Source organism: Arachis duranensis, chromosome 5, assembly GCF_000817695.3.
Source record: "Arachis duranensis cultivar V14167 chromosome 5, aradu.V14167.gnm2.J7QH, whole genome shotgun sequence".
Classification (NCBI taxonomy): domain Eukaryota; kingdom Viridiplantae; phylum Streptophyta; class Magnoliopsida; order Fabales; family Fabaceae; genus Arachis; species Arachis duranensis.
Genome location: NC_029776.3, coordinates 39,341,971 through 39,352,156, shown reverse-complemented (window position 1 = coordinate 39,352,156; position 10,186 = coordinate 39,341,971). Strand labels below are relative to the sequence as shown.

The 10,186-nt window shown below is 37.5% G+C and overlaps 1 non-coding gene across 1 annotated transcript; it reads left to right on the top strand.

Annotated features, from left to right (window-relative positions):
* Window positions 1-4,389: 4,389 nt before the first annotated feature.
* LOC127748083 (small nucleolar RNA R71) lies at window positions 4,390-4,493 on the top strand. The gene has a single exon (XR_008010026.1). It is a non-coding gene; the product is annotated as a small nucleolar RNA R71 (small nucleolar RNA).
* The last annotated feature ends 5,693 nt before the right edge of the window (window positions 4,494-10,186 follow it).

Genomic DNA, 10,186 nt, shown 5'->3' with positions numbered 1-10,186 from the left:
CTAATCAAGGGTTCAATTATTAGCTCACTTAGCCTTATATATATACCCTTACCCTTACCTTAGCCCCATTACAACCTTGAAAAAGACCTCATGATATTTGTATGTATACATTAAATATTTGTTGATTGGTTAGATAAAGAACAAAGTATAGAAAGCATGATTAGAGAAGAATAGAGTGATTACCCTATACACTAGAGAGACTAGAGTGATATACAATACCAGTGAGGGTTCAATGCTTGATTCTATGTTCCCTGTTTTCATAAGCTATCTTCTTACAAGTTTACTTGTCTTTTATTGTGTAATTTGAATTAGTGAAATTTGATTCATATTTGTCTTGGAGAACTTATTTACTTTAAACTAAGTAGGTAGAAACATGTTGCATGTAGTTGCATTCACATAGATAGGATGCATTGCATACCCTCTATCATTCCTCTTCACTCCCTTATAGCTTCTCTTGAGCTTAGCATGAGGACATGCTAATGTTTAAGTGCGGGGAGGTTGATAAATCCCTATTTCATGGTTTATCTTGTGCTCAATTGAGTGGTTTTTATCAAGCCTTTGCCCACTTATTCATATGATTTGCATGGTTTTACATTCTCCTTCCTGATTTTGTGCTATGATTGAAAACATGCTTCTTTGCCTTTTATTTTCTTTTATTTAAATCCTCTCTTGTTATCATTCGATGCCTTGATATGTGTGTTAAGTGATTTCAGGGATTACAGGGCATGAATGGCTCAAAGGATGGAAAGGAAGCATGCAAAAGTGGAAGGAATACAAGAAGTTGAAGGAACTGCAAAGCTATCAGCCTGACCCTCTCACACTAAAACAATCATAACTTGAGCTACAGAGATCCAAACGACCTGGTTTCAGTTGCGTTGGAAAGCTAACGTCCGGGGCTTCGATTTGATATATAATTTGCCATAGCAGCCATATAGATAGGCGATGCAAACACGCGCTCCACGCGGATGTGTCGCATCTGCGAATCTCATTCCACGCAAACGCGTGGATGACGCCTCCGCGTCATTTTTCCGCGATCTGTACAGACCAGAAAGCGCTGGAAGTGATTTCTGGGCTATTTTGACCCAGTTCTCAGCCCAGAAAACACAGATTAGAGGCTGGAAGTGGAGCAGAATAAATCATTCAATCATTACTCATAATTTTAGGTTTTAGATGTAGTTTTTTAGAGAGAGGTTCTCTCCTCTCTCTTAGGATTTAGGATTAGGATTTCTATTAGAATTAGGATTGTTTTTTCATACCAGGTTCAATAATTTATGTTTCTCTTCTATTTTTGTTTACTCTGAAGCTTTTATTTGTGTTTGATTTGTGTTGCCCAATTGGCTTATGAACTTTTCATGTTAGGATTGATTTTCTTATTTAATACACATTATTGAGATGTTTTCAGATATATGATTTTAATTTAGCTTTCTATATTCTTGGCTTTGATTGATTAATTGGTAACTCTTGAGTTATCAAACTCATCTTGATTGATAATTGCTATTTTTGCTAATTGAATTGAATTCCAATAACTCTAGTCCTTTCTTGGGAATTGACTAGGACTTGAGGATCAAACAAATTAGTCCACTTGACTTTCCTTTGCTTTAGTAAATGTTAACTAAGTGGCATTAAAACTCCATTCTCATCACCATCGATAAGGATAACTATGATAGGACTTCCAATTTCTCATATCTTGCCAAGAGTTTATTTTATAGTTATTTATTTATTTTACTTGTCATTTAACATACTTCTTTCTTACTTTCAAAACCCCCAATTTACAAGACTCATAACTAATAATAAGAACACCTCCCTGCAATTCCTTGAGAAGACGACCCGAGGTTTAAATACTTTGGTTATCAATTTATTTAGGGGTTTGTTACTTGTGACAACCAAAACGTTTGTAAGAAATGACTTTTGTTGGTTTAGAATCTATACTCACAACGCGACTATATTTTTACAAAATTCTTTACTAGCAAAAATTCTCTCTTCATAGGGTTTATGGGGAAGAGTGGATGGATGTGAGTGGTGAAGAGGTGATGGGGAAGAGAGATTTGAGGTGATTGGTGAAGGGTTTTTGGGGAAGAGTGTTATTGGGTTGTGTGAAGAAGAGAGAAGGTAAGTGGAGGTAGGTAGGGATCCTGTGGGGTCCATAGATCCTGAGATGATCCTGTGGGGTCCACAGATCCTGAGGTGTCAAGGATCTACATCCCTGCACCAATGAGGCATGTAAAACACCCTCTGCATGCAATCCTGGCATTCAACGCCAGATTGATGCTTGTTTCTGGCGTTGAACGCCAGCTTCATGCTTGTTTTGGGCGTTCAACCCCCATCTGTAGCATGTTTATGGCGTTGAACGCCAGCTTTCCTCAGTGTGCAATCCTGGCATTTAAATGCCAGATTTCTGCATGTTTCTGGCATTCAACGCCAGATCCATGCTCTGTTCTGGCGTTGAATGCCAGCCAGATGCTCCTTACTGGCGTTTAAACGCCAATACGCCCTTCCTCCAGGGTGTGTTATTTCTTCTGCTGTTTTTGATTCTGTTTTTAATTTTAGTATTTGTTTTGTGAATCCACATGATCATGAACCTAATAAAACATAAAAGAATAATAAAAATAAAATTAGATAAATAAAAATTGGGTTGCCTCCCAATAAGCGCTTCTTTAATGTCATTAGCTTGACAGTGGGCTCTCATGGAGCATCACTGGTGATCAGGTCAATATTGTAGACTCCCGACACCAAACTTAGAGTTTGAATGTGGGGGTTTAACACCAAACTTAGAGTTTGGTTGTGGCCTTCCATTACCAAACTTAGAGTTTGATTGTGGGGGCTTTGTTTGACTCTGTATTGAGAGAAGCTTTTCATGCTTCCTCTCCATGGTTGTAGAAGAAGATCCTTGAGCTTTAAACACAAGGTAGTCTCCATTTCATTGAAGGACTAGCTTTCCTCTGTCAACATCAATCACAACTCCTGCTGTGGCTAGGAAGGGTCTTCCAAGGATGATGTATTCATCCTCCTCTTTCCTAGTGTCTAAGATCATGAAATCAGCAGGGATGTAGAGGCCTTTAACCTTCACTAACACGTCCTCTACTAATCCATAAGCTTGTCTTTGTGATCCGTCTGCCATCTCTAATGAGAATGTGACAGGCTGTACCTCAATGATCCCCAGCTTCTCCATTACAAAGAGTGGCATAAGATTTATGCCTGACCCTAGTTTACACAGAGCCTTCTCAAAGGTCATGGTGCCCATGGTACATGGTATTAAGAATTTACCAGGATCTTGTCTCTTTTGAGGTAGAGTTTGCTGAACCCAAGTATCTAGTTCACTAATGAGCAAGGGAGGTTCACCTTCCCAAGTTTCATTACCAAACAACTTGGCATTCAGTTTCATGATGGCTCATAGATATTGAGCAACTTGCTCTCCAGTTACATCTTTTTCCTCTTCAGAAGAAGAATAGTCTTCAGAGATCATGAATGGTAGAAGGAGGTTTAATGGGATCTCTATGGTCTCTATATGAGCCTCAGATTCCTTTAGGTCCTCAATAGGGAACTCCTTCTTGCTTGAGAGACGTCCCATGAGGTCTTCCTCATTGAGATTCACGTCCTCTCCTTCCTTTCTAGGTTCAGCCATGTTGATTATGTCAATAGCCTTGCACTCTCTTTTTGGATTCTCTTCAGTATTGCTTGGGAGAGTACTAGGAGGAGTTTCAGTGATTTTCTTATTCAGCTGGCCCACTTGTGCCTCCAAATTTTTGATGGAGGATCTTGTTTCACTCATGAAACTTAAAGTGGCCTTAGACAGATCAGAGACTATGTTTGCTAAGTTAGAGGTGCTCTGCTCAGAATTCTCTATCTATTGCTGAGAAGATGATGGAAAAGGCTTGTTATTGCTGAGCCTATTTCTTCCACCATTATTAAAGCCTTGTTGAGACTTTTTTGATCCTTCCATGAGAAATTTGGATGGTTTCTTCATGAAGAATTATAGGTGTTTCCATAAGGTTCACCCATGTAATTTACCTCTGCTATTGCAGGGTTCTCAGGATCATAAGCTTCTTCTTCAGAAGATGCCTCTTTAGTACTGTTGGATGCATTTTGCCATCCATTCAGACTTTGAGAAAATCATGTTGACTTGCTGGGTCAACATTTTTTTTCTGAGCCAATATGGCATTCAGAGCATCAATCTGAAGAACTCCCTTCCTCTGAGGCGTCCTATTATTCACAGAATTCCTCTCAGAAGTGTACATGAATTGGTTATTTGCAACTATGTCAATAAGTTCTTGAGCTTCTGTAGGTGTTTTCTTTAGGTGAATGGATCTACCTGCAGAATGGTCCAGTGACATCTTAGACAACTCAGATAGACCATAATAGAATATATCCAGAATGGTCCACTCTAAAAGCATGTCAGAAGGACACCTTTTGGTCATCTGCTTGTATCTTTCCCAAGCTTCAAAGAGGGATTCACCATCTTTTTGTTTGAAGGTCTGAACATCCACTCTAAACTTGCTCAGCTTTTGAGGAGGAAAGAACTTAGCCAAGAAGGCCATGACCAGCTTATCCCAAGAGTTCAGGCTATCTTTAGGTTGAGAGTCCAACCATGTTCTAGCCCTGTCAGTTACAACAAAAGGGAAAAGTATGAGCCTGTAGACTTCAAGATCTACTCCATTAGTCTTAACAGTCTCACAGATCTGCAAAAAAATTCAGTTAAAAACTAATAGGGATCTTCTGATGGAAGTCCATGGAATTTGCAGTTCTGTTGCATTAGAGCAACTAGTTGAGGTTTCAGCTCAAAATTGTTTGCTCCAATGTCAGGGATTGAGATGCTTCTTCCGTCAAATTTGGAAGTAGGTGTAGTATAATCACCAAGCATCCTCCTTGCATTATTGTTGTTGGGTTCGACTGCCATATCCTTTTCTTGTTCAAAAATTTCAGTAAGGTTGTCTCTGACTTGTTGTAATTTAGCTTCTCTTAGTTTCCTCTTCAGAGTCCTTTCAGGTTCAGGATCAGCTTCAACAAGAATGTATTTTTCCTTGTTTCTGCTCATATGAAAGAGAAGAGAACAGAAAAGGAAGAGGAATCCTCTATGTCACAGTATAGAGATTCCTTTATGTTAGTAGAAGAAGAAAGGAATAGAAGAAGGAAAAGAGTTAAGAATCCAAACACAAGGGGGGAAGATAGGTTCGAATTCTTGAGATGAAGAGAAGTGTTAAAAAATAAATAAATAAATAAATAGAAGAAGATGAGAGGGAGAGAATTTCGAAAATTAATTTTGAAAAAGGGTTAGTGATTTTCGAAAATTAAGAGAAGAATTAAAATTAAAATTAAAATTTGAAACAATTAGTTAATTAAGAAAGTTTTGAAAAAGAGGGAGGAATTTTCGAAAATTAGAAAGGTGGAAGTAGTTAAGTGGTTTTGAAAAAGATAATAATTTTAAAACAAATAAAAAGTCAATTAGTTAGTTGAAAAAGATTTAAAAATCAATTTTAAAAAGATAAGAAGTTAGAAAAGATATTTTGAAATTGATTTTGAAAAAAATATTATTTGAAAGATATTTTTAAAAGATATGATTGAAAATGACATTTTGAAAAAGATTTAATTTTTAAAATTAAAATTGATTACTTGACTAACAAGAAACTGAAAGATATGACTCTAGAATTTAAAGATTGAACCTTTTTTAACAAGAAAGTAACAACCTTCAAATTTTTGAATCAATTACATTAATTGTTAGTAAAGTTTTCAAAATTTTGAAATAAAGATAAGAAAGAGATTTTGAAAATATTTTTAAATTTTTTAAAATCATAAGATAAAAATAAAAAAGATTTGATTTTTGGAAAAGATTTTGAAAAGATAGGATTTTTAAAATTGAAAATTTGACTTGACTTATAAGAAATAGCTAAGTTTTTAAAAATTTTTTACTAAGTCAACTCAATTTTTGAAATTTATGAGAAAAATAAGGAAAAGATAATTTTTTGATTTTTTTTTAATTTTTAATGAGGAGAGAGAAAAACAACAAAAATGACTCACAACATGAAAATTATGAATCAAAACACATGATGCATGCAAGAACACTATGAATGTCAAGATGAACACCAAGAACACTTTGAAGATCAAGATGAACATCAAGACTTATTTTTGAAAAAAATTTCAAGAAAAGAAAAACATGCAAGACACCAAACTTAGAAATTTTTCATGCTTAGACACTATGAATGCAAGAATGCACATGAAAAACAACAAAAAGCACAAAACAAGAAAATTTAAAGATCAAACAAGAAGACTTGTCAATAACAACTTGAAGATCATGAAAAATACATTGCATGAATTTTCGAAAAATACAAGAAAAAGATGAACATTCAATAGACACCAAACTTAAAACATGACACAAGACTCAAACAAGAAACACAAAATATTTTTAGTTTTTATGATTTTATTGATTCTTTTGTATTTTATTTTATTATTTTTTTCGAAAATATATAGGAAAAATAAAATAAGAAATTCAAAATTTTTAATAAGAATTCCAGGAATCTTTCAATGTTAGCCTAAAGCTCCGATCCAGGAGTTGGACATGGCTTAATAGCCAGCCAGCTTTAGGATATAAATTAGGCATGCAACAGTTGATACTTCATCCAATTCCATATACATGCCCTTTATGCTGACAAGTGGAAGCCTCAATCCAAAAGGATTTGGACATGGCTTTTTAGCCAGCCAAGCTTCAACATGCTTCATGAAACACTAGAATTCATTCTTAAAAATTTAGAATAATTTTTCGAAAACAGAAGTAAAAATTTTTTTTGAAAGATTTTTGAAAAAAAATTTTGAAAATAAAACAAAAAGAAAATTACCTAATCTGAGCAACAAGATGAACCGTCTGTTGTCCAAACTCGAATAATCCCCAGCAACGGCACCAAAAACTTGGTGCATGAAATTGTGATCTCTAACAATGGCATTCAACTTGGTATGCGCATCTACTAACTCAGAACTTTCTTCACAACTCCGCACAACTAACCAGCAAGTGCACTGGGTCATCCAAGTAATAAACCTTACGTGAGTAAGGGTCGATCCCACGGAGATTGTTGGTATGAAGCAAGCTATGGTCATCTTGTAAATCTCAGTTAGGCGGATTCAAATGATTATGGAGTTTTCGAAAGTAATAATAAATAAAACGTAAAATAAAGATAGAAATACTTATGTAAATCATTAGTGGAAATTCAGATAAGTGTATGGAGATACTTTGTCCCTGTTGAATCTCTGCAACATACTGCTTTCTTACTTTCAATCCTTCATACTCCTTTCCAAGGCAAGCTGTATGTAGGGCATCACCGTTGTCAGTGGCTACTTCCCATCCTCTCATTGAAAAAGGTCCAAATGCTCTTGTCACAGCACGGCTAATCATCTGTCGGTTCTAGATCATGTCGGAATAGAATCTATTGATTCTTTTGCGTTTGTCATCACGCCCAACAATCGCGAGTTTGAAGCTCGTCACAATCATTCAATCCCTGAATCTTACTCGGAATACCACAGACAAGGTTTAGACTCTCTGGATTCTCAGGAATGGCCGCCAATAATTCTAGCTTATACCACGAAGATTCTGATGAAAGAATCCAAGAGATATGCGCTCGTTCTAAGGTAGAACGGAAGTGATTGTCAATCACGCATTCATAGGTGAGAATGATGATGAGTGTCATGGATCATCACAGTCATCATGTTGAAGTGCAACGAATATCTTAGAACATGAATAAGCTGAATTGAATAGAAAATAGTAGTAATTGCATTGAAACTCAAGGTACAGCAGAGCTCCACACCCTTAATCTATGGTGTGTAGAAACTCCACTGTTGAAATTACATAGGTGATGAAGGTCCATGCCTGGCCGAATGGCCAGCCCCCATGAATGATCAAAAGACCAAATGGTCAAGACACTATACTGTCAAAGATGAAACCAAGATGTCTAATACAATAGTAAAATGTCCTATTTATACTAGGGTTTACGGAAATAAGTAATTGATGCAGAAATCCACTTTCGGGGCCTACTTGGAATGTGCTTGGGCTGAGCTTGAGCTTTACAAGTGCAGAGGCTTCTCTTGGAGTTAAACGCTTAGTTGTAACATGTTTTTGGCGTTTAACTATGGTTTATGACGTGTTTCTGGCGTTTGACTCCAGAATGCAGCATGGAACTGGCGTTGAACGCCAGTTTACATTGTCTAATCTCGAATAAAGTATGGACTATTATATATTTCTGGAAAGCTCTGGATGCTTACTTTCCAACGCCATTGAGAGCGCACCATTTGGAGTTTTGGAGCTCCAGAAAATCCATTTCGAGTGCAGGGAGGTCATAATCCAACAACATCAGCAGTCCTTTGTCAGCCTCCTTATCAGAGTTTTGCTCAAGTCCCTCAATTTCAGCCAGAAAATACCTGAAATCATAGAAAAACACACAAATTCATAGTAAAGTCTAGAAATGTGAATTTTACATAAAAACTAATGAAAACATCCCTAAAAGTAGTTAGATCCTACTAAAAACTACCTAAAAACAATGCCAAAAAGCGTAGAAATTATTCGCTCATCAGATCCCTTCTACAGTTGGGAACTTCATGCATAGGTGTGGAGTTGAGACTACTGCTCCGAGCTGGTTTAGAGTTGTCCGACCTATTAAGGCATTGTAGGCTGAGTTCACATCAAGCACGATGTAGTCTATGTTGAGGGTCCTAGACCGGTTCTCTTTTCCAAAGGTTGTGTGTAGCGAGATGTAACCAAGTGGTTGGATTGGGGTGTCTCCAAGTCCAAATAAATTGTCCGGATATGCTTTGGACTCTTTTTCTTCTAGGCCAAGTTTGTCGAAGGCTGTCTTGAATAAAATGTCAGCCGAGCTTCCTTGGTCCACCGGTGTTCGATGTAGATTAAGATTGGCCAACATGATAGTGATGACCATAGGATCGTCATGTCCCGAGATGACGCCAGCTGCGTCCTCTTTAGTAAAGGTGATAGTAGGGAGGTCGGGTGCCTCTTCTCCTCCCCCAATGTGGTATACTTCTTTGAGGTGTCTTTTGCGAGATGATTTGGAGATTCCTCTTCCTACGAATCCCCATGTATCATGTGAACATGCCTCTCCAGGGTACGAGGTGGTCGTTCTAAGCGACCAACCTCTTCGTCTCTTCTTCTCTTTTTGGGCTCATCTGTCTTACTGGCTAGGTACCGATCTAGTCTCCCCTCCCTTACCAATTTCTCTATGACATTCTTCAAGTCGAAGCACTTGTTGGTGGGATATCCATAGATTCGATGGTATTTGCAATATTCTGTCCGATTTTCTCCTCCCTTTTTGCTTTTAAGTGGACGGGGTGGTGGAATATTCTCGGTGTGGCATACTTCTCTATAAACTTCCACAAGAGACACCCGGAGAGGGGTGTAATTGTGGTATTTCTTAATCTTCTCTCCATGCAGATCATCTTTTTTCTTGGAATCTTTGTCTTTATCTCGGGAGGAGTTGGAGAATCCAGATTTTGGGGTTTCTCCTAGTCCAGAGTTTTTCTCCATGTTGATGTATTTTTCTGCTCGTTCTTGTACTTCATTCAGAGATGTAGGATGTTTCTTTGATATGGATTGACTAAAAGGTCCCTCTCATAAGCCATTGATGAGACCCATAATGGCTGCTTCGGTTGGCAGACTCTGAATGTCCAGACATGCTTTGTTGAATCTTTCCATGTAGCTACGAAGACTTTCCCGATCTCCTTGCTTAATCCCTAGTAGACTTGGGGCGTGTTTAGTTTTGTCCTTCTGGATGGAGAATCTGGCTAGAAACTTTTTGGCTAAGTCATCAAAGCTTGAGATGGACCTAGGGGCAGATTGTCAAACTATTTAATTGCTACCTTTGTTAAGGTGGTCGTGAAAGCTTTGCACCGAGTTGCGTCTAAGGCATTGGTGAGATACATTCTGCTTCGGAAGTTGTTGAGATGATGGCTGGGATCTGATGTTCCATCATATAAAGTCATATCGTGAGGTTTGAAGTTTTTTGGGATTTTGGCCTTTATGATCTCTTTGGTGAATGAGTCTTGGTCCTTGCAGGAGTTATCCTTGTGACTGGATCAAGTAATTCTAGTTTTGATATTAGCTTCGAGCTTTTGGATCTTGTCTTCTAATTCGCGGCGTCACCTAACTTCCCTTCGTAGGTCTTTCTCAGCTTCCCACTGATATTTGACCTCTTTTTCG